The sequence below is a fragment of the Eptatretus burgeri genome, chromosome 18 (assembly GCF_056783735.1).
Source record: "Eptatretus burgeri isolate ZD-2024b chromosome 18, Ebu_testis_v1, whole genome shotgun sequence".
Lineage (NCBI taxonomy): Eukaryota > Metazoa > Chordata > Myxini > Myxiniformes > Myxinidae > Eptatretus > Eptatretus burgeri.
The window spans coordinates 1,744,202-1,767,425 of NC_140978.1; the positions used below are offsets into that span (position 1 = coordinate 1,744,202).

A 23,224-nucleotide genomic window follows, 5' to 3' on the forward strand; every position below is an offset into this window, starting at 1 on the left:
CGTGATTTTTCACTGCAGAGAACACATTTCCACTGCTCCAGAGTCCAATGGCGGTGAGCTTCACCATTCCAGCTGTTGCTTGGCATTGCACCTGTTGACCTTAGGCTTGTGTGTGGCTGCTCGGCCATGGAAACCCATTTCATGAAGCTCTCAACAAACAGTGTTTGTGCTGACGTTGCTTCTAGGAGGCAGTTTGGAACACGGTAGTGAGTGTTATGGGTACAGAGACAGCCGATTTTTCTGCGTTACATGCTTCAGCACGAGGCGCTCCCATTCTGTGAGCTCATGTGGCCTACCACTTCGCGGCCAAGCTGTTGTTGCTCCAAGACGTTTCCACTTCACAATAACAGCACTTACAGTTGACCGGGGCAGCTCTAGCAGGGCAGAAATTTAAAGAACTGACTTGTTGAAAATGTGGCTTCCAATGACAGTGCCACATTCAAAGTCACTGAGCTCTTCAGTCCTGCCAATGTTTGTCTGTGGGCTTGATTTTATACACCTGTCAGCAATGGGTGTGGCTGAAATAGCTGAATCCACTAATTAGAAAGGGTGTTCACATACATTTGGTCATGTCATGTCTAACACACACACACATATATACATATATATATATATATATATATATATATATATATATATATATATATATATATATATATATATATTCCTATTTACATATATTGTTACGAATGTTGTTACAGATTTCAGAATCGGATCCGACTAATGCATTCAAACATTTAGGTCCTCAGACAGTTATTTCTCCAAATGCATGTCCAAGATAGACCCATCCCCATGTCTGGTGGGATTCTAATTTTGATGCGTTGAGAAGGGTAAAGAACAGATTCCCTTTTTTATGGGATGGCCTTTTCCTCTTTACGACAGACACATTCATGCACATGAGATACCGTTAGCCCAAAGGAAGGCTCACCCACCTTTTTCCATCGAAGTTTGACACCCCATTCAGCAGTTCTATATATGGATGCGAACTGGCTCTTTTTCATATCGGGTTGAACTTTGAGGTGATAATTGTTGTTCGCATTTTATGAGTGCTTCAAGTTTTCACTTGGTAATTCTGGCAAATGGCTGCTTTCTGCCGTTCATGAAGTACCACAAACATGGCATCATAGGCCAGGAATGATCGCACGACGGGCAGTTTGCCACATGCAACGATGTGACAATAGGCAAGGTGGATTTTGCTGAAGTCTGCTTGAGGCTCCGCCCAGACTCCGCCAGACTTGAGGCTCCGCCCAGACGAGCCGCCTATAAAAAGGATGAGTGGACCGTTTTTGGCAGTCAGTTTTTTTTTTTTTTTTTTTTTTTTGTATACCTTGGTCGAGGCTCGTATGAGAGCTAACACACAACTCACAGCAAGGAGGCATGAGACAAGAGGGGCGGGAGTGGAAGGGACAAAACATTGGGGAACAGACACAGGTGAACTGTGGAAGGGAGAGGGATGGGGATGGGACGGGGAACATGGCGAGGGGAAGATGGACATTAAAGGGACTTTCAGGAAGGAAAGCAGGAGAATTGAAGGAAGTGGGCTTGGGTGGATTATCGGGGGTAGAAAAGATCGAGGATTTGGATGGGGGAAGATAAGAGGTGGTGGTGAACAGCTGTTTTGAAAGCCTGAAGGGAAGAATGGGAAAGAATAGAGTGAGGAAGTTTATTCCAAAGGCGGGAAAAAAAAGAGGAATGAAAGAGTGAAGATGAGCAGTGATTCGTGATTTTGGTAGTTTTACCAGAGGGGGTTGTTGGCGGACCTTGAGCGCCCTGTGGAAATGTGGTTGGGACAAATCGCAGAGAGAGCAGGGGGGCAAGGCTGGAGAGGAGTCGGTAGAAGACAGAAAGACCACCGACCAACCTGCGGTGATTGAGTGAGAGGCCCAAAGACTCAGCTTCATTGCGGGAGATGCCAATGATCTTAAAAGCCCTGGTTTCGACAGCGTGAAGTCGAGAAAGGTGGGAGGCAGGAGCACCAGCCCAGAGGGGAGAGCAGTACTCCATCAGGCTACGGACAAAAGCTTTGTAAGTGGTCAGGAGCTCAAGAGGGCCGAGGAAGGACTTTGCACGACGGAGGATTCCCAGTCGGCGACTGGCTTTTGAGGCAAGGTTGGAAATGTGACTTTCCCAGGAAAGGTCATGGCAGATAGTGAGACCCAGAAGCTTGAAAGAAAAGACTTCTTCCAGAGGATTGTTGAGAAAGTGGATGGGGGGTTTTGTAAACGGTCCTTTCGAAGAGACATAGTGAGAGTGTGAGATTTGTCTGGATTGAAAGACATGTTCCACGTGTTGGACCAGTTTGTGATTTTATCCAGATCTGCAGTGAGCGAAGAAGCTGCTGCTTGCCGGTCTGAGGGATGACAGATGGTACGGCAGAGGGTTGAGTCATCGGCAAAGAGAAATAGAGGATTTTCCAGAGAGTCCGAGAGATCATTGATGAAAACCAGAAAAAGAACAGGGCCCAGAACGCTACCTTGAGGAACTCCAGCCTGCACAGGAAGAGGGGATGAAAGAACTCCATTTAGGGCCACACGTTGACTGCGACAGGAGAGGAAGTCTGCGAGCCATGAGTGGAGATGGCCTTGAATACCATGGGCAGAGAGTTTGGTGAGTAGGGCAGGGTGCCAGACTGTGTCAAAAGCACGTGATATGTCCAGGGATACGGCTCGGATTTCCTGTCTGGCATTGAGGACCTCCATCCATTGATGGGAGAGCAGTAGCAGCATATCTAGGGTAGAGTGACCTGGTCTGAAACCAAATTGATGATTGGAAATCAAGCCATTGGAGAAGAGGAAGGATTTTATGTCTGGAAGCGATGATGGATTCCATAACCTTGCTGATGATTGGGAGAAGGCTGATTGGTCTATAGTTACAGGGATCTGTTTTGCACCTTTTTTATGCAGGGCAGTGATGTTAGCAGATTTCCAAGCACATGGCAGATGACCTTGGGAAAATGAGAGGTGAATAGAACAGAGAGAGGGTGAGCAAGAGCAGAAGAGCAGGCTTTGAGGACACGTGGGCTGATGCCGTCTGGACCGGTTGCAGAATCTGACTCGAGGTTTGAAAGCAAGCTCTCCACCTTGTCAGGAGAAAAGGATACAGAGTCCAGGGACAGTTGGGTGCGACTGGGTAAAGTGGGTAGAGATAGTGATGGGTTTGGGACACAAGATTTAGCTGCAAACACCGAGTTTAGACATTCAGCTTTATCACGTGTGGAATCAGCAGTGCGGCCATTTGAGGTAAGGGAGGGGATGGAGGGGGAACATACACCAGAAACAGATTTGATTAAACGCCACCAGGATTTTGAGGAGGGAGAGAGGTTTGAGAGTTCAGACTTGAGATGAGAAAGATGTTGTTTTCTGGCTCTCCTGAGGGTAGATACACACTTGTTCCGAGCTTTGTGGAAAGAACTGAGATTGCCCTCAGTTGGGTTTGCTTTCCATGAGGCAAAGGCAAGTTGTTTCAGGACAACTGCCTCGCCACAAGCTTCAGTAAACCAAGGGCGGGAGGAAGGGTAAGACAACTGAACACGAGAGGGGATAAATCTGTGCATGAGGGAGAGCAAGTTTCTTTGGAAGAATTCCCAGGATGAGTTGATGTTTGAGAAAGTAGTGATAGGAGACCAGTCTGTAAGTTTGATGGCTGCTCGGAGACCCTGCCAGTCGGCTTGAGTGAAATGCCAGACTCGACGGCGGTGAGGTGGTTCTCTGATAACAGCCAGAGAGATGTCCACTTTAATAAGGACGTGGTCAGAAGAACCAATTGGAGCGAAGGAAGAGCAGCAGATATTGTCAGGGAAATTTGTCAAAATCAGATCCAGAAGAGATGGAGTACCATTGGTTGAGATCCGCGTCGGGAAGTTGACCGATTGAGTCAGTCCCAATGAGTCACAGAAAGCTTTTGCTGATGTCCCATGGCAGGTGAGAGAGGTACCCACACCTAGCCAACTGGCGTGATGACAATTGAAGTCGCCACATAAGAGGAAGAGAGAGTTTGGATGAGAAGATAGAAGATGGTCCATGTTTTCGGAGAGTGAGGTGTAGATGGAGTCATCACTGTTCGGTGGACGGTACAGTACACATATAAACATGAGGTGGGAGTGGAGGGGAAGCCGAAGCCAGAGGTATTCCTGGGGGTGTGGGGGAGTGAGAGCAGTGCAGGGAGAGTGAGGAATAGAGTCTTTGATGAAGAGAGCAACACCTCCACCAGGACGAGGCTCAGTTGGCGATAGTTGGTGGCATTTCATCCAACTTGGAGAGTTTTGCGACAGTTTGTGTCAGTTGGACGACGGCTATTTTCAGTTCCAGTCAGATGGTTGCTCCAGTCAGACGGTTGGTGAGTTGGCGACAGTTGAGTCTGTGACAGTTTGTGATGGCCTTACAGCCATACAGTTTCTCAAAGCATATCAGCGCCTCACAGCTTCTCACAGCTCCTAACAGCTGTCGATTGGTTGTGACTCCTGGTGACTCCTTTTGGCTCCTGACGGTGGGTGATGCTCAGACCGTCAATGCTAGTTCTGCTCAAGACCTCCTCTTGGCGAACCTGATTCTTGGCGTCCCTGGTTCCTGGGGGTGACAAGGTGACATCGATTGGCGTTCAAGCCTGTTTGCGAGTGGAAGCATGGCAAGGCAGAGTGCTGGCAGCGGACAAGGCACACTCACACATTTCAGGACGATTTATTTGACGTACGATGACTTCTATTTGGTGAGCAAGACAGGATTTCTCTTCCCCCTTGAATGATCTGCTGGGTACCCTTGTCTCGTGTTTTATCATTAAGGCATAGTGATAAGCATCTGCTCTCTGTCTCTATTTAGCCGCGTCTCGCGTAGCGAACGTGGCTCTCAGAGAGCTCAGCATTCTTCTTCTTCTTCTTCTTCTTCTTCTTCTTCTTCTTCTTCTTCTTCTTCTTGTTTTACTTGTACTTCTTCTTGTTCTTGTTCTTCTTCTTCTTCTTCTTCTTCTGGTGAAGAAAAAACCTTTAGGACTTGGCTCTTTTATATACAGTTTCCAGATCTCCTTAAATACTAAACACCTGTACACATCCTCACATAGACGGTGCCTTTTGAGAGCATCTCTCATGAACTTTTAAATATATTCGGACATTTGCTTTGAAGTTTCGAAAAGTTCACGTTACTATTTAAAGATTATTCCATTTAATGTATTGTAATTTCGTAAATACACGATTTTTCTCGTCATGAATGACGATCGTCCATGACGGGTCTCGCTATTGGCTCCATCAAGGCACGTGACGAAATATCGGAAGTTGTTGTTTTTTTTTTGTTTGTTTTTTTCTTCTTCTTCCTCTTCTTGTTCTTGCTCTTCGTCTTCTGGTGAAGACAAAACCTTTAGGACGCGGCTCTTGGGCACATTTCCCCTTGTTCTATAAATGCCTGATTAATTCTTTATTTACTTGGGATGATTCTGATTGATTTGAATTTACGTATTTTCACCACAAGGAGATAAAAAGTTCTTTTTATTTTTTTATTTTCCTTACTAATAAATTACTTGTTGAGATTGCAACCTGTCCTTGCTTGTCTTTTCCTTCCATTGCTCCAGTATAGTCTGAAACTTGATAGATTGGGAGGTAATTACCAAACAAATTGACCTGTCAGAGTCAGCACACACCAGCAGTTAAACGCTCGGCCACCATAATTAAGATCGAATAAAGATAAGATTGGTGCTTTGCCGAAGGCATCTCAAGGTTTTTTTTTCTTAATGACATTGTTTTGTCATAACATAGATAGTGAACGAACGAGAAGGGCACTTGGTAGAGCGCATACCTCCACCACACAATGCCTGATCCACAAAAACATATCGGGCCCAACATTGTTTTGAAATATCATTCAACATCTAATTTTTGGCCCAAACTCTCAATGGTGAAGAATCACTTTAATAATTAAATAATTATCGTGTACAGATCTGGATTCGGATCTTCACAAAAATCTAATCAATCCTTCCTTGTCACACACCAATCTGTCCAACAAATTTCATCCGAATCTGCCCACGAACTCTTGAGATATCGTGCTCTATGTCGTTTTTGTCCCTATCTCTCAATGGTGAAGAATCACTGAAAAATTTATCGTAGCCGGATCCGGATCTGGGTGTTCACCAAAATCTAATCAGTTCATCCGTGTCACACACCGAATCTTCTTCCTCTTTCGGCTTGCTCCCGTTAGGGGTCGCCACAGCGGATCAACCGTCTCCATTTCGATCTATCCTCCACATTTTCCATTGACACTCCAACCACCCGCATGTCCGCCCTCACCGCATCCATGAACCTCTTCTTTGGCCTTCCTCTTCTCCTCCTGCCTGGCGGCTCCATCTTCAACATCCTTCTCCCGATATACTCCGCTTCCCTCCTGTGCACATGTCCAAACCATCTCAATCTCGCCTCTTGCTGGATGAGGGGTGGATGCAGAAAGAGGGGACATGAAGTGGAAGGATGCTGAAGAGTGGGCCACGTAGGAGTGGAGTTGGAAGGATGTGGACTTGGAAGGATGTGGACTTGGAGGAAATGTGGGGGAGGGTACTGACATACATGGATTGGCAAAGTAAAATAACATGAATGGGATTTGATTGTTGTGCACAGATAATCTTTGCAAACTGGATTTCTCTAGATTCCCATATTTAACATTCTGAGATAAAGAAATAATCATGGGATGGATGGAAGGAATTTCGGTTGAAGGCACGGAGAAAGGTCGAGCTTTAGGAACCATAGGAAAGGAAGGTTGACAGACCAAGTGCTTCGGTGAGACAGGTTTGTCAGATATGCCTTGTGTAGAAGAAGAGAAGAACACATGGGTTACTCATGCCAGAGAAATAAGAGAAGTGAAGCATATTCATACATTTTCAAAAGCTTTTAAAGAAAGAAGAAATGTATTCTTAAATGAAGATAATGAGAAAATAGAGGTAAAGAAAGCGGTACAGGAAGTACAAGACAGAACGACATCGTGTTTTTGAGTGAAAGTTTTTTTTGTAAGCGAGGGGAAATAAGACAACGTAGAAGGGGGCAGAAAGGACAAGTTTTTGGGTGAGAAAAACGAAGAAATGGAAGGCCAAACAACTTCAACACACTTAGTTCCTGGCTATCTGAGAAGTAAGTCGGCCTCAGCTCCACAAAAAAATTAAACAAGATCGAATGAGCTAAGATTCTCGTCCTCGTAATGATGACGTCATAAAAACGAATATGACGTCATTGTGATGTATCTGGTTTGTGATAAATTAATTTTCTGTGCTAATGCCCGGCTTGATTTCCGCAAACAAAATTCAAACAGCTTGCCTAGTTTGGGAGATAATGGTATAGGCGATTTCCATTAGTGGCGATATGACGTCAACTTTTTTCCGAGGAAGAATTTACAAAATCGGAGATGGTTACTACCTGCCCGTGGGCTTTCTGCACGTACATGGCAAGTTTCACGAAGATCCAATGAAAACTCTGGGTTGTGAAACAAAAAATGTCAAAAAATAGGAATGATGTCATAAAAATTGATATGACATCATAGTGATGCATCATATGTGCGGTAATTCATCTCTGCTAATGCCCTGTTCGATTTCCGCAAACAGAATTCAAAAAGCTTGCCTTGTTTTGGAGATAATTTTTAGGCGATTCCCATTAGCGGAGATATTTAGACATCATAACTTTTTTTCTGAAAGGAATTTTCAAAATCGGAGATGGTTAATGTCTGCGCGGGGTATCTTTACATGTATACGCCAAGTTTCAAGAAGATTCAATGAAAACTGTAGGCTGTGAAACAAAAAAGGCCACAAGAACAACAACGCGAGTAACACTTAGAGATCCTCCACGAGGATCGAAAAATATCGCCAACAAAGTACAATTTATCACGGAAATTTTTTGATAAAAATACAAACAGTCCACAGGGATGAAAACATAACAGAAAAACACAATGGATCTGCTTTGGAAAACTTAACTTTGATTGAGGTGGAAGGAACAGCTGTAGATTCGATCCACATCCACATGGAGTAACTCAGAACCACAAGACACGAAGACCTCAATATATTATAAAAGAGTGATCTGAGTATCATGGGCATGCAGCTTACCATGGGTATCTAGGGCTTATCGTAGCTTCATCATCGTGGGCATGCAGCAACTCACTGCTGATTTGCATAATTCTAGGTGTGCAGCGATGCCACATATGCAGTGATGCCTGAAGATCAGGTGTGGGCTCCCAATGCCCTCCTCTTTTGACAGAGTTCATGGGTTCTTTAAAGTCCACCAGGAAATGCTAACAAATGGAACTACAGGCTTCACATAGTTCTTGATAGAATGCCCTGCTTGCAAAGCACCAGTCGGAATTTATCACCAGGTTCGGAATCAAACCTGACTGGACAGTTCAAAGGTGAGTATGCTACCTCTGAGCAAGCCTATGAACCCTAAGGAGGAGCTTGTACACATCATACATGCAGGATGAGTGCATTAGGAGATATCAAGATGAATTTACATTTATGACATGTAATTAAGGACCAGTTGCACATCAACATGTAAAGATTTTAACATTTGATATCATGCATTACTTGTCAGATGGGAATATGTCAAACAGACAAACTTCCACAACAGCCAGAGTTGAGACAAGACAGGACCGCATGCTTTGTCATCTGACATGCGTGTTGACTACAATATGCTTCTGACAAAAACTTCATAAATACCTCGAGAAATGATTGAAAACGGTTGCAATTCACATATTTTCTGAGAAAATCAGAGTACTCTGCAAGCATCGAGCAGCAAGCCACCGATTCATACATTCCAGTTTTCTTGATACGAGGCCAAAAATGCCCTTCCACAGCTGCCCATCATGGTGTCAATGCCAGAGCGATTTCTAAGGCTAACAATTTTCCATAACACTGCACTGCCTCTCGTGATGGGGTCAAAACAGAGCCGAGTTGAAATGGGAAGGGAAGAAGGCCCCACTGGGATTATATGGTCTCTTGCCATGCTTGGACCAACAGCTTGGCTTAGCTGTGAAACTAACAGCTTGGCTTTGAAAGCTGATGATCATGGATGTAATGCACTGCATATGAAATCACTTACTCTGAAAATCCTCTCTTGTCTGTCACAAATATTGAAGGTACTCGTACGATATTAAAATGCTGATGTGAAAAATTGGAAATGACTTCACGACATGAACTCAAATGAAAACCAGAACGAGCAATCAAATATTGCCTACCCTCTCCTGGACTTGTTTTGTGTAGTTTTATAGTACGTATTTTATGGACGTACTCACATTTTAATTGCACCACACATACTGTTGCGGTTATGGAAAAGATCCCCATCTGCATTCAGTGACATGAAGGATTTTCCCCAGACAGGTACAGTACATATATATATATATATATATATATATATATATATATATATATATATATATATATATATATATATATATATATATATATATATATATATATATATTTGTGGACACCTTGTTTTATTTTTCTGAAAAGAAAATGTGAATACCTGTACACTTCAAGCATTGAGCAACAGCCAGCAATCGTTTAAAATTGCATTACAATTTTCTTGATATGAGGAGCTATCACTTCTATTTTATGCAAAACATTATTTTTACTCAGTTTTTCTAAATACTTTTTCATGTGATTACAGGACATTTGTATATTCCTAAAACTCTCATATTTTATGTATGTATTTATGTTCCCAAAATACAGCCAAAACGGTGCATGATCGGGAAAAAATACAGCCACATTTAAGGCAAAAATAGAGCCACCTTTATCATCGTTCTACTGCGGTGTGCAGTATCAAGTTTCGTTCAAATCCGGCAACGAAAAAAAATATTAAAAAATCATTTCCCGATTCAGTCAAGTACTCTTCGGGAGAATTTGATCAATGCAAACAACCTCAGCGGTAGCGTTCGCTGGAGCTATCTTTTTTTTCATCAACTGCTGTCACAACGAGAACCCAATTAAAATCACGGGTCATCTAGAAGCAATTAAAATCCGCACCTAAAATGCTCATTCTATGCTACTGTGCAAGGGATTACATTCAGAGCTTCCAGGAGTTCAGGAACACTCAATTTAACGTGGAAAGAATTTTTTTTTTTTTTTTTTTTTTGTATACCTTGGTCGAGGCTCGTATGAGAGCTAACACACAACTCACAGCAAGGAGGCATGAGACAAGAGGGGCGGGAGTGGAAGGGACAAAACATTGGGGAACAGACACAGGTGAACTGTGGAAGGGAGAGGGATGGGGATGGGACGGGGAACATGGCGAGGAGAAGATGGACATTACAGGGACTTTCAGGAAGGAAAGCAGGAGAATTGAAGGAAGTGGGCTTGGGTGGATTATCGGGGGTAGAAAAGATCGAGGATTTGGATGGGGGAAGATAAGAGGTGGTGGTGAACAGCTGTTTTGAAAGCCTGGAGGGAAGAATGGGAAAGAATAGAGTGAGGAAGTTTATTCCAAAGGCGGGAAAAAAGAGGAATGAAAGAGTGAAGATGAGCAGTGATTCGTGATTTTGGTAGTTTTACCAGAAGGGGGTTGTTGGCGGACCTTGAGCGCCCTGTGGAAATGTGGTTGGGACAAATCGCAGAGAGAGCAGGGGGGGCAAGGCTGGAGAGGAGTCGGTAGAAGACAGAAAGACCACCGACCAACCTGCGGTGATTGAGTGAGAGGCCCAAAGACTCAGCTTCATTGCGGGAGATGCCAATGATCTTAAAAGCCCTGGTTTCGACAGCGTGAAGTCGAGAAAGGTGGGAGGCAGGAGCACCAGCCCAGAGGGGAGAGCAGAAGACGGGAGAGCAGAATGAGACGTTTTCCTGCAAAAATCAATAAAAGCCTGTCATTGGACTCTAAGTTGATGAGATTAAGTCATTGTCCAGAATGCTGATAGATAGACGTCTACACAGGAAGTTTCCATGATGGAGCCCTGTACATACTTATTCCTATCAAATTATTCAGATTTACTTACAGCCTTATGCCCATTCAACGTGCTGAATTACGTTTGGTACAGAGCTCCTTCCACCAAACTTAAGGTTTATGATATAGTCTTCAATAAATAAGGTGAATATGGCTCATTGGACAGGAAATTTCTTGTGTGGTGTCCATATTACTGGAATTTTAGGATTTTATTGTGTGGCTTGAAGTGTTTTATGGTCGGTGGCTACATTTGACATCTACGATTTCATTCCTACTTGTACTTACAGCAATGTTAATTAAAATGTGAGTGTCAAGCATGGAATGCTCATGGAATGTGGTTGGGTCAAGATGATGAAAGTGAATCTTCATCCTATTATGTTCATAATTGATCTCATAAGGGCAAAGCATTTTCCCCACCATCACGACATCAAACTCATGGTACTCTACTGTGCGAGATGTTAAAGATCTCACTTGTGTTTTGCCGTAATTTAGTGTAGACTTTGGAATCTTTAAAGGTGCCACGTAATTCAAAAGTTTCTGGTTATTTATATAACTTGACCTTCCCAGTGAAGAAATCACCCATGTTTCTTTTTTAAAATCAACAATGGGATAATTAGACCAATATTTTGAACATTTGTGGTGTTTTTCACAACTTGCGATGCCCCGCCCCTCAAAAAAGTGGAGTTCAGTGAACCGCAGGTCACGTGACCATTGAGGTCATCTCCAGAACGCGACTCGCTCAGAGTTGATTGATGAGACGTTGCGCGCCGTATAAAGTACGTGCAAATGCATTGTGCACATGTGTTTGCTATCTCACTGATTGTCTTAATTCCTGTGATTGTTTCGCGAAAGGTTTTAAGAGTTTTAGCCTTACTTTCGAAAATGCCTGCAAGATGTATCATAGCAGGATGCAGCAATAGAACCAAAGACGGTGTAAGCCTTCATGTATTCCCGAAAGATGAGAATCTTCAGAGAATATGGACATCCAAAGTGAAGCTGACGTGGGGAAACTGGAAAGGCCCCAGCGACATAAGCGTCATTTGCAGCACCCACTTCGAAGACGGTGACTTTGATCACGGGCTCTATTCGCTGTTCAGTTTGAAGAAGTTGAGGAAGCTGAAACCTGATGCAGTACCCATCATCAAAAGCAATGTCGTCCGATAAATCTGTTGTCCGTCCAACTAGTCTGATAAATCTGACGTGCTGTTCGCTTTCTTTTATTATTTTCTTTTCCTCATTGTTTTCTACTGGTGCTACATGACGACAGTAGGAATAAAATAAATATAAATGCAACAGAACGTCAGATTTATCAGACTACTCGAGACAATTGTGTCGCAAGGTGTGTTCTGCACACAAGTTTTCATTGTATCCGGACAGCGAGATTGCTTCGTTTTATGCGCGGAGAGATACGGCCGATGACATGGGCTGGCCTTGCTTGCTACTAATTCGCTGCGGAGCAACATGTCTGCTGCGCTGCGCTGATCACGTCACCTCAAGTAAAATATTTCTGATATCGAGCAGTCTGCAAGTAGAATTTACATTATTGAATTACGAATAGGATTGAGTCTAACCAGTTGTTATTGCCAAGTCTTCCTTCGATGTCCTCCCGATCATAATGAACGCCGGGAATTTCATCGCCAGTTTCCTTTGCTTGTCCTGCTTCGTGCTCGAACTGCCAAGGCCGTATTCCATTTCCAGCTGCCTGAACTTCACCTCCCGCGACTACGTTATCCGACAATTCTCCATCTAATTCAGACCAAAATCCTTCATTTCTCTCACACTCACTGTCGCTACGAGAAAATCAAAGTCCATGTCATCCATTATTCAAAACCAAATGTTTGATTTTTTAAAAGCAGAAATGAATGAAGCGTTTGAGTCGATCAATCGAATGTGGAAGCACACAGAAAGCCAATACAATCACGTAGACCACCCACCAGAGTAATTTACGTGCAGCCTTTGTTGTTCTGGAGATGACGTCATGTGGGTTACACCCCTTTCAGTGGATTTCGGTAGAATTTTTAGGGGTGTTCCCTAAGAAGTTTTTTTTTTTTAATCTTACATTTTACAGAATGAGTATTGTGAAAAAAACATTGTCAGATCAGAAATCACGATGAAAAACTCCTATAGGACATATATAAATATATATATATATATGCAATTTCAGTACTTTTGAGTGACATGGGACCTTTAAAGGTTTCCGATTGGATTTTGTAATAAATTAGTGGACTCTCAACTGCATGTGCCAATGGTTGAGCTAAACTAAGCACACTAATGACAATGTAAAGCATTGCACTCATGTGAAGGGTACTTTGTGAGTCAGCATTGGAGATAACATTGAATTTCGTCTATTTTTGATGCATTTCCTTTAACAGGTGAAATTATGCTGTCCCTCTTCACTTTAGATTCTCACATTATTGAAGGCCTTAACTTAGGGTTAAGCTTTGCATTGTGTTTCGATTTCTCACAACACTCAAGCAAAATCGATACTTTTAACACGTTCATCAGTCTTTCGTTGTGCTGCTTAATGTCTTCCTTCATGCCAAAGATAATGCCTTGGTTAATGCATTAAAAGTAAGCAAGGAGAATGCACAACATTAAAAAAAGGCTAATGTTAATGTTAACCCGAGGATTAACAAGGCTAATGCAGCTCTTTCAAGAGTTTGACCTTTGTGTACAATTGTATCCTCAAAACAAGTACACTGCTAACTCCATCATAAATACATGGCTTTAAAATACCAGGGACAGTGCAGTGTGAGATGTTAAAGACTTGATTATTCTCATTAATAATAAGCATTTATCAACGAGAACAGCAATAGGTAGAGCACAAACCTCCGTCACGCTGAACAGTTTTCGATTTGTATCCCACTGATACACTGGAACTGGATCCGGACCTGAACCAAAATTGAATTGGCTTGTCCTTGTCACCGAATCAACTCAACCACCAATGTCTTTCATATTCCGTTCACAACTTTTTTGGAAATATCATGCTATATATCGTTTTTGGCCCCATCTCTCGATGGTGAAGAATCACCTCAAAATCTTAGTATCTGGATCCGGATCTTCACCAAAATCTTATCAATTCGTCATTGTCACACCCAACATGTCCACCAAGTTTCATCCAACTCTGTCCATAACTCTTTGAGATAGCCTGCTCACAGGCAAACAAAGAAACAAACAACAAAGATGTCGTGCATACCATGATACTTGCAAAGTCCAAATAAACAATACGGTCTGCTTCTAGGTTTTGATTGGTGAACCAATTCAGTGACCCAATATGCAAATTCTGTTCAAACCAGCAGAGTACCCAGACTCTTGGTTCATGGCACATTACTTCCTGAAGAAAGTATCGTGTGTGTATTTCAAGAAGACTATAGATGTTTGTGTGGTGTGTGTCTAAAGCGGTCTCACTGGTGTAAAGGATGTAAATATGTTTCAGAGTCTGAAGAGTCTTAATAAGTCTTAAGGGATCCAAAGGTCCTAAAAGGGTCTTAAAAGGTCTAAAAGCTCAAGGAGTCTAAGTGGTATAAGGGTGTAAGGGGCTCTAAAGGTATAAAAAGGTCTAAAATGTTCTAAAGAGTCTTACTCTAAAGTGTAGAAGGGGGTCTAAAGCATCTTAAAAGGTCCAAAGCATCTAAGGAGTATGTCCCAGCAGTAGTTACAGGTCTAAAGGGTCAAAGGGATCAAAAGAGTTTAAGGAGTCTAAAGCAGTTTAAAGTGTCCGAAGAGCATCTAACTGTCAAAGGTCTAAGGGTCAAGGGGTTGAAGCAGTCTAAAGTGTGTAAAAGTCTTCAGGAGTCGAAGGGGTCGAAAGGGTCTTCCGAGGTCTAAAAGGGTCAAAGCGGTCTAAAGGGTGAAAAATTCTAAAGGGTTGAAGGGGGCATAAAGGGTCATAAATGGTTCAAAGGGTCTAAAAGGTCTAAATGTTTAAAAGGTACATTCTGATAATCCATAATTAATAGACGTACTCACTTTCCAATCCACATTCAAACAGTACATAATTCATAGACATACTCCCATTGGTCGACCAAGGCTTCACCCTCCAGGAGGGTTCACCGTCCACCCGTGTTTTTCAGTTTTATATACAGTGTGTGTGTGTGTGTGTGTGTGTGTGTGTGTGTGTGTGTGTGTGTGTGTGTGTGTGTGTGTGTGTGTGTGTGTGTGTGTGTACATAGATACATGTATGTATATTCATGTATCTATGTATCAAGCGAATCGGATGAAAATGGATTATGTCACATTGACATTTGACCTTTTAACCTATTAACCCCAAACAATAGGCTTCCTGCGTGTGACTACCTCTACCAAGTGGTTAAGTTTCATGAAGATCGGAGTAAAAATGTGATCTGTAGGTGATTGACAAACAGACAGAATAACAGACCAGACAGACAGACAGATCATTGGATGAAAACATAACCTCCGCCCATCTTCTGTAGCAGAGGTAATTATATGAATGAGCAATTTGACGAGATCACGGTACGAGGTCTATAATGCTTGGGGATGACACAGTGCATTCAGTAAGACAAACGTTCACATTGTAGTTTGCAAGAATGCAAAAAAGTTGTAAAGACAAACTTGAGTAGAGGAGAGACATGAGTTGTGGAGTGAAGCTGTTAGGGGTTATGGGGCCAATCACCAATCCCTTATTCAGAACAGAAACATGGTGTGATTTTTTTTGGTTCACATTAAATCACATGAAAGTACAAATGAGGATGAGATATGATGTTGGGATGATGCATGGAGTGATGCTTTGTTCCATGCAGAGTAACTGTATTTCTCGTGAGCTGATTGCAGTGGACAGCCATACATTGAAGAATCATTTTTCTCATCTCATGCCATCCAGCACGACCGCCCCAGGCATGACAGCTGGCTTTTAGATTTTCGTTGCCATTGCAAACAAGAGCACATACAAGTTATCGCAAGTAATCACCTTTCAAACCAAAACACATTTGGTCACATACAGTAAAATAGTAAAACTTTATTTTATGAAAATGACAGTCAAACTTCTTATCCAATCAACCCAGACAGCAAAGAAGTATATTTCAGGCCTCTATCTTGGCTACGTCTGGTGTATATTCTTTTATCCGTCCTCCATAACGGTTTGCTCTTCATTTCCATCAATTCCATCGGCACCATTTTTTTTTTTTTGCAGGAAAAGAAATGTTTTAAAAAAAATTTATATTACATTTCGTGCCCAATCATAAGTTTTTGAAAGTTAAAAGTGGAGAACGATTTGTAGTAGAGTAGCAAAAAGTAATGGATGCAGGTTATAATTGCTGTATAACGAGAAGGGCTCTCAGTAGAGAGCATACCTCCGCCACATAATACCTGACCCACAAGAACATAACGGGCCCAACACATTTTTGAAATATCATGCTACACAGTACTATATCGTTTTGGCCCCATCTCTCAATGGCGAAGAATCACTTTAAATATTAAATAATTGTCGTATCCCGATCCGGCTTCGGATCTTCACCAAAATCGAATCAATTCTTCCTTGTCACACACCCAATATGTTCACCAAGTTTCGTCCGAATCCGTTCACAACTTTTTGAGATATCGTGCTGTACATCGTTTTTGGGCCTCTCTCTCTCTCTCAATGGTGAAGAATCACTTAAAAAAAAAATTCTCGGAGCCGGATCTGGAAACGGAACTTCACCAAAATCGAATCACTTCGTGTTTGTCACACACCCAACCTACCGACCAAATTTCATCAAAATCCGTCGACAAATTTTGAGATATCCTGCACACAAACAAACAGGGGTGAAAACATAACCTCCTTCCACCTTCGGTGGCAGAGGTAATGATTGCTCCACCTTAAAAAATACAAATTATTATGTTCACTACTTATAATTTTCGCCCGTTTGAATCGTCACCGGAATGTATGTACATTCAAACGTGCTAGAATCTATTGTTGTGGGCAAAGCTCATTGGTCATGAAGGTGGACGTTGTCCTTGTCATATTACACACACTGTCAAAGACTCGTCAGTAGTTTCATCACAATCGCTTTCCAATCCATATCGGATAACTTGTGATGCAGATAACTAAGATCTCACTTGCAATTCTCAAGGGCTTTGCATTCGTCGAGGTGTGAATGAAGACACCATATGTTGGATCATTTTCCTAACCACTTTCGATCTCATTACAATTCACGTTCATCAGTGTCAACAAATGCGGTTGAATATTTTTGTGTCATCTGCAAATAGATACTTGTCAAAATGAGGGCATTGAGGCAGATCGTTGATGCATATAATGGCCCATAATTTCCTCATGCAGAATTAATGCAAGGACTTCACAACAGTCTGAAGGCTGATAGGTCGACAATTTGTACATCACGTAAATTGCTTTTGTTCTTATACTGAGGCCATTATTAAGTCATTTGATCATGTGAAATGGCACTGCTGCTTTGCTAAACTATTCTTTATTAAAAATGGATTAAATGCACAAGTCACTGAAGTACGATCAGCAGTCTCAATGACCAAGCCAACGCATGCCCCCACCGATAACCCCCTGACAAAGGACCAAGGACTATCTACACCAAGACTAATGATTTCATCCTCGGGTCACCTACGTGTCCATGTCTGTATGCTCTCCCCCCTGGGGTAAGTTTTCCAAAACCAAAACAATATTTTCGGTAAGTATTAAATTTACAGGTCACCGAAGTACGATCAACAATCTCAGTGACTACAAAATGGTCAACATGACAATTTATATCCCTTGGTTTGTGAAGTTATGTGTGAGTACATGCGATATCCATTGGTGCTTATTGCATTTATGTTTAAAACATCCTATACATAAATACAAGTGTCTGGATGTTTTCCTGTCATTAACAAATTAATTAATATCTAATATTAAGTACATATTTACAATATCTCACAAATTTTTTTTAATAAATAATGCAATTATTTGCATAAAGAAACATGGAACAAATTGCCTGGAAGTTTGGCCTTGGGAGGATAATTAGGATAAGAATTCAGGGCATGCTACTGAAAGCCCTTCAGAAAGAGCTTTTTGTCTGTCCTCTCCTTGGCTGGGCCATGAAATGTTAAAACACATGGGCAAGGTGTGTCGAATCAAGATTTCAACCAATCCCACGCTCAAACATTGCGCATTAGCACACAGTTCCTGCCAAAACCCCCTCCCCCCCCCAAACCATAGCAAACACGTTGTGCTTAAAGAAAATCGACTGCCATGATCAAGTAATGTTGAAAACGAGAGGGTTTATACAACCTCTTACCCTGTGCAGTAGTGCATTCGGCCATCTAAACACAGAGAAATATATATTTAAAGATGTTCAAAAATCAATATTATTTCCAAAAATATGGATTTTTCCTGAAATTTCAAAATGGCGGCCCACGGTCAAAAAAAGGCGGCAAAATTTTCAAACTCACCTAACTTCACTTGTGGAATCGATAGGCACATCGTACTTCATTCCAGCAACTACTTTTACAAAAGTGGTACACCATACTGTGCAGTCTTGAGACAAAAATAGAACCACCTGTTCTGAAGCTCACCTGGATCAGCTCCCTCAAAGCCCCCGGACCCTGATTTTTAGCAGCGTCTCGCGTTGTTTTTTTTTATTTTTTTTTCTCGGCGGCGTTGGCGTTGTTTTTCTTGTTGTTGAGCCAAAACCTTTAGGACGCGGCTCTTTTATATACAGGATCCGGATCTCCTTAAATACTAAACACCTGTACACATCCTCGCATTGACGGTGCCTTTTGAGAGCATCTCTCATGAACTTTTAAATATATTCGGACATTTGTTTAAAGTTTCGAAAAGTTCACGTTACTATTTAAAGATTATTCCATTTAATATATTGTAATTTCGGAAATACACTATTTTCTCGTCATGAATGAACATCGTCCATGACGGCACGTGACGAAATATCGGAAGTTGTTGTTGTTTTTTTATTAAATTCTTCTTCCTCTTCTTGTTCTTCTTCTGGTGAAGACAAAACCTTTTGGACGCGGCTCTTGGACACATTTGTCCTTGTTTGTTAATGGCGTGAACAAACTTTGGTACATCACGGGTAATGAAGGTTGTGGTCAAGTTTCATCGAAATTGTGTGTGTAGTTTCGGAGAATGGTGAAATTCCTGTTTTTTTTTTGGGGGGGGGGAACCCCCTTTAATGATCACAGATTTTGATGTGTTCAATACACCTTCGTTACGTATCAGATATGACGCTTGTAGCCAAGTTTCATCTACATCATGTGTTTGGTTCAAGCGATGATATGACCGAAGTGTTACGGACTGACTCACTCACTCACTCACTCACCTCCGGACAGTGTGACCACTCCTTGGCTTTTTCACAAGATCTTGGCTATTCGTTGTTCACCTTGGCGTCTTGGTTTTCTTGGCGTATAGGTTTTCTATTATCATCACTTTTCCGAAACCTTGTGAATTCTTGGCTTTTTTCATTGGCTCACCTTGGCATTTATGAAAATTAGGAGTAGTCACACTGCCTCTGGATGCTGCTCAATTGCATGAGCTCACACGTTACTCAAGTCCAGGTGAGCTAAAAATGACATGGCGAGGGTCTGTGAGCCACAAATTTGAGTGGACGAGATGACGTAACATTCTGTAATATTTTGTCCAAGCACTGCTGAATGGAAGGTTTTTTTGATCATGTCTAGAAGGCGATTTGTGTTCTGCAGTGTTCAAGTATTTAATTAAATTGAAACAAAATATAGATTTTGAATTAAACATAGACAAGAAGTTTACTGCCATTGATGACAAACACCTCCTTCTTTGAAATGTTGCATCATAATATAATGGGCATGAGCCTGGAACTTCTAACACACTTTTCTCCGAACATTTTCTGTTCATACTTCCGAAATCTTCACATTATGTGTTCCATGTATTTACGCAGGTGATAGCGGATTCAAAAAAATCTAATTAAGATCGAATTTTCAAAGAGGGAATCGATGACGTCACAATCAGGAGCATTCGGCGGCAAACCGACGGCCGGGTTCCAGATGACGTGCTTTACTTAACGAAGTCCATGAGTTCAGGACGTTTGTTCAACTCAGCATTTCCGATTTTTATCCTGCCATGTTGTTAATCTGTTTATGGAGGGAATATAGAAACGATGAATATGTCAAATTCTTCGTGTTACTCATCCGGCACGATGTGTCAAGGCCAACAATCTCAAGCGACCAGTCTCAAACGCTACCATGAGCACCCAGACACACCACCAATATGAACTGAGCTGTTGAATGCGGCGCAAAACATCCAATGAAACTACCGTAACGGAGTATTGTGATCCGTCCTGTCCCCCACACCCGTCATAGACGGATATCTGCTCGTTAGTTATTCATGCCTGTTGTTTATGTCCTTTATGACGTCCTGAAAAACAGTAACTTTCGTGTTTGGAATGATTTTCAATTTTGTTTGGACCAGCAGACAGACTAAAAATATTATCTTAATCCTCCCTGCGCATGTGCAATCGGGATGAGATTCCATACAATTTGCCAATTTCAGACCGAAAGTACTGCTAAACTTCACGTTCGTGATCCGGCTCGTGTTCAAAATACAACATTCAATTGAAATGAAGCAGCTCCTTGATCATAAACGTACAGACAGACAGAAAAGTGAACTAATTTCTTGACCCCTATTTTCACTTAAGTGCACGGGGGTAAAAACGTTCCCTTACAAGGAACATCAACACCTGGAGGCCATTAAGCCCGTAAAAGTCTGCAATAGTGTTGCCAACTTATAGTTGGTTGTCAGTGCTCTATCATTTTTGGTGCTGAGCATCAAACAAGGAAGCAGCACGTAACATTTTAAAACTATTTTGGGATGACTCAGCCAGGGTTCAACACACTGACCTCCCAGGCTGAGAGCAGATGCTCTAACCATTACACAATCAAGTGTGGTTCTAAACGAGTCGCCTTGTAAAACAGCATTTAATTATAAACTCACATGCAAGAAAATACAACACTTATTCAACTGCAAATTGATTAATTCCATCGGCTGGCAGGATGGCTTAGAGGTGTGGATGGCCTAGAGGTATGCACACTCGACTCTCAGCTGTCTTGCCTGGGTTAGAAAACCGACCCAGGTATAAGCTGTCTGTCATCCAGGTGTTTCACACGCAGGGTGATTCATCAATGTATGTGCCGTCTCTCGGATGGATGTTAAAATGGGTGTCCCGTCCGCTGGCATTAGTTTCTGGAGGTTAGAGGTCCCACGGTGTCCTTCGCAAAGAGTAGATGAGCTATCGTCGGTACCATGGTCAAATTACAAATTCCTGCCACAATCATCAGCAGTGCAGCTGTGCCTTCAGACAGTGATGCTACCCTGCAGCGTTGTGCTGCATACAAAAGAAGAATAAGAATAATAACAAGATTCATTCATTATTATTGTATAACTCGACTCAGTTGTGCATTGCCACAATTTTTTCATGTGCACACTTTTGTGCAAGAAATATCCTAAGACACAGCACATGTGTGTCTGCTTTGCACATGGACTTTTTGCATGTGCAGCATGCAAGTTCAATTATGTCTTGTGAAGGTGGCTGTATATCCATTCACTAAATTTCTAGGGTATCGCTGATCAACCTGCACCCATACCATGGAATATCAGGTAAGATCGACATCACTGTAATCTTGATGACCATAAAGTTTGCACACAGAGGGCAGTCGAGCAATTATCATTTCATTTGTTCAGCTGGAAGATTCTCCCAATTTATAAAATGCAGCAAACAAAGTTTGGTTTTGCACAACAAGTTTAATTGCCTTCGATCTGCCTTTGCTGTAAAATACTCGAACTGAGTCACAGCAAATGAAGCAGTGAAGGCTGATGGGTGTGCATTAGTAATGCCATCTCCATGGTGCTGCTTTATAGCCGGTGGGTGGATGGTGTGAATATTCTCATCTTTCCAGGTGTGGAAATACAGCTGGAAGCTGCAAAGACTTGAAGTTAATGCGATGCTGATGAACACTCGATGAGTATGTTGAGGTCACTGGATTTGGAGATGCAGCTTGTATGCAAAAACATCATTGTGTCGGCTTCTTTATGGGCACAATGCAGCTCAGTTACAGCAATTGTTCCTTTACGTGGTGAGATAGCATGGCAGAATTTTGCATGAGCCACAGTTACTGCTACCTCTTTCAAACTCTGTGCATCACACATACCTCATCGCTCATGGAGGAATTTCACCAAATGTTCTTTGTAGCAGCTGTGCCAAATACTTTTTCCACTATTTTGGAATTGGCCGATCAAGGTTGGAGATCTTGATCTTCTGGGAGGCACTTGCCACTTCAATTCCCCTCTGCATGTTTATGCTGAATGCCAGTACAAATTCCTCTTGGTGGAATATCTGAGCCACCTGCATAAGGACAACCAAAGAAAGACAAAAACACAAAAACTACTGAATCACTTTCCTCGAAATGCAAAGCTCTGCATGTAAGATTATAAGCACATGATTATCCACAATACTCTACACTCCAAGCCCAAAATAGTGTACGGAATTGTCATACAAGGGTCTTTTGGTGTTTGCCTCCAAATCCTATTTCTCCAACTCATCCTGCTCCATCACCATATTAATCCCTTGTACTCACCATTGACTGGAATTTGGGTCCTTCTCACCCGAGAAGGACAAGAAAGTTCTGTACAGCCTCAACCCTGATTTGGCAATGGGCTCAGATGACATCAGTGCCCATGTTCTCACAAATCCTTCGCTGCTGCTCTTGCCTCTACTTTGTCTACTGTCTTCAGCATGTCCTTCTCCTTTGACCACTTGTCATCTGCCTGGAATTCAGGAAATATCACTCCATTCCTAAGAAGGGTACAAAAAACAGTTGCTCTCAGCTATAATCCAGTAAACTTCCAATTACAAGAAAAGCCAGGGAATCCAACATTGCTGTGCACGTCATCTTTCCTCTTTTCAAACTGCCTGATCACTAACCATCGATATGATTCAGTCCCAGTTACTCAACTCTGGGAAGGCTGCTGCTCCTCTCTCAGCAATGGCCAGGAGAGGCTCCAAGTCTGAAACAGGAAATCAGGGCCATTTCCCTGGACATATATTGGCATTCAATACAGTCTGGCATCCTGCTCTGCTTGCAAAGCTCACTGCCTGCGGCATACAAGGACACCTTCAAACCTGGATTTCAGACGTTATCCACTCATGCAATGCGTTGCTATCAAAGGAATCCTTTCCCCTCCCAGTGGAGGCTGGAAGTGTCTTTCATTCAACTACCGAAGTCTAGTCTTACTGCCCATCTTCAATCCTTTGTTCCTCTTTTCTCCCCTTTGCAGAACTGACTTCCAGAGATGGTTCAATCACATTCTAACATCTGGAGCTTCCAGCAAGCAGTGCATCACCATCTCACGTAATC

General features: G+C 42.2%; 1 long non-coding RNA gene across 2 annotated transcripts in view; it reads right to left on the reverse strand.

Annotated features, from left to right (window-relative positions):
- LOC147008461 (uncharacterized) overlaps positions 1-18,520 on the reverse strand; it is a 75,395-nt gene extending 56,875 nt beyond the window's left edge. The window contains exon 1 of one of the 2 annotated variants that reach the window (XR_015053194.1): positions 18,398-18,520. This is a non-coding gene — a long non-coding RNA (uncharacterized LOC147008461). The remainder of the gene's footprint in view (positions 1-18,397) is intronic. The other variant, XR_015053193.1, reaches the window with a different exon arrangement.
- Positions 18,521-23,224: the final 4,704 nt, after the last annotated feature.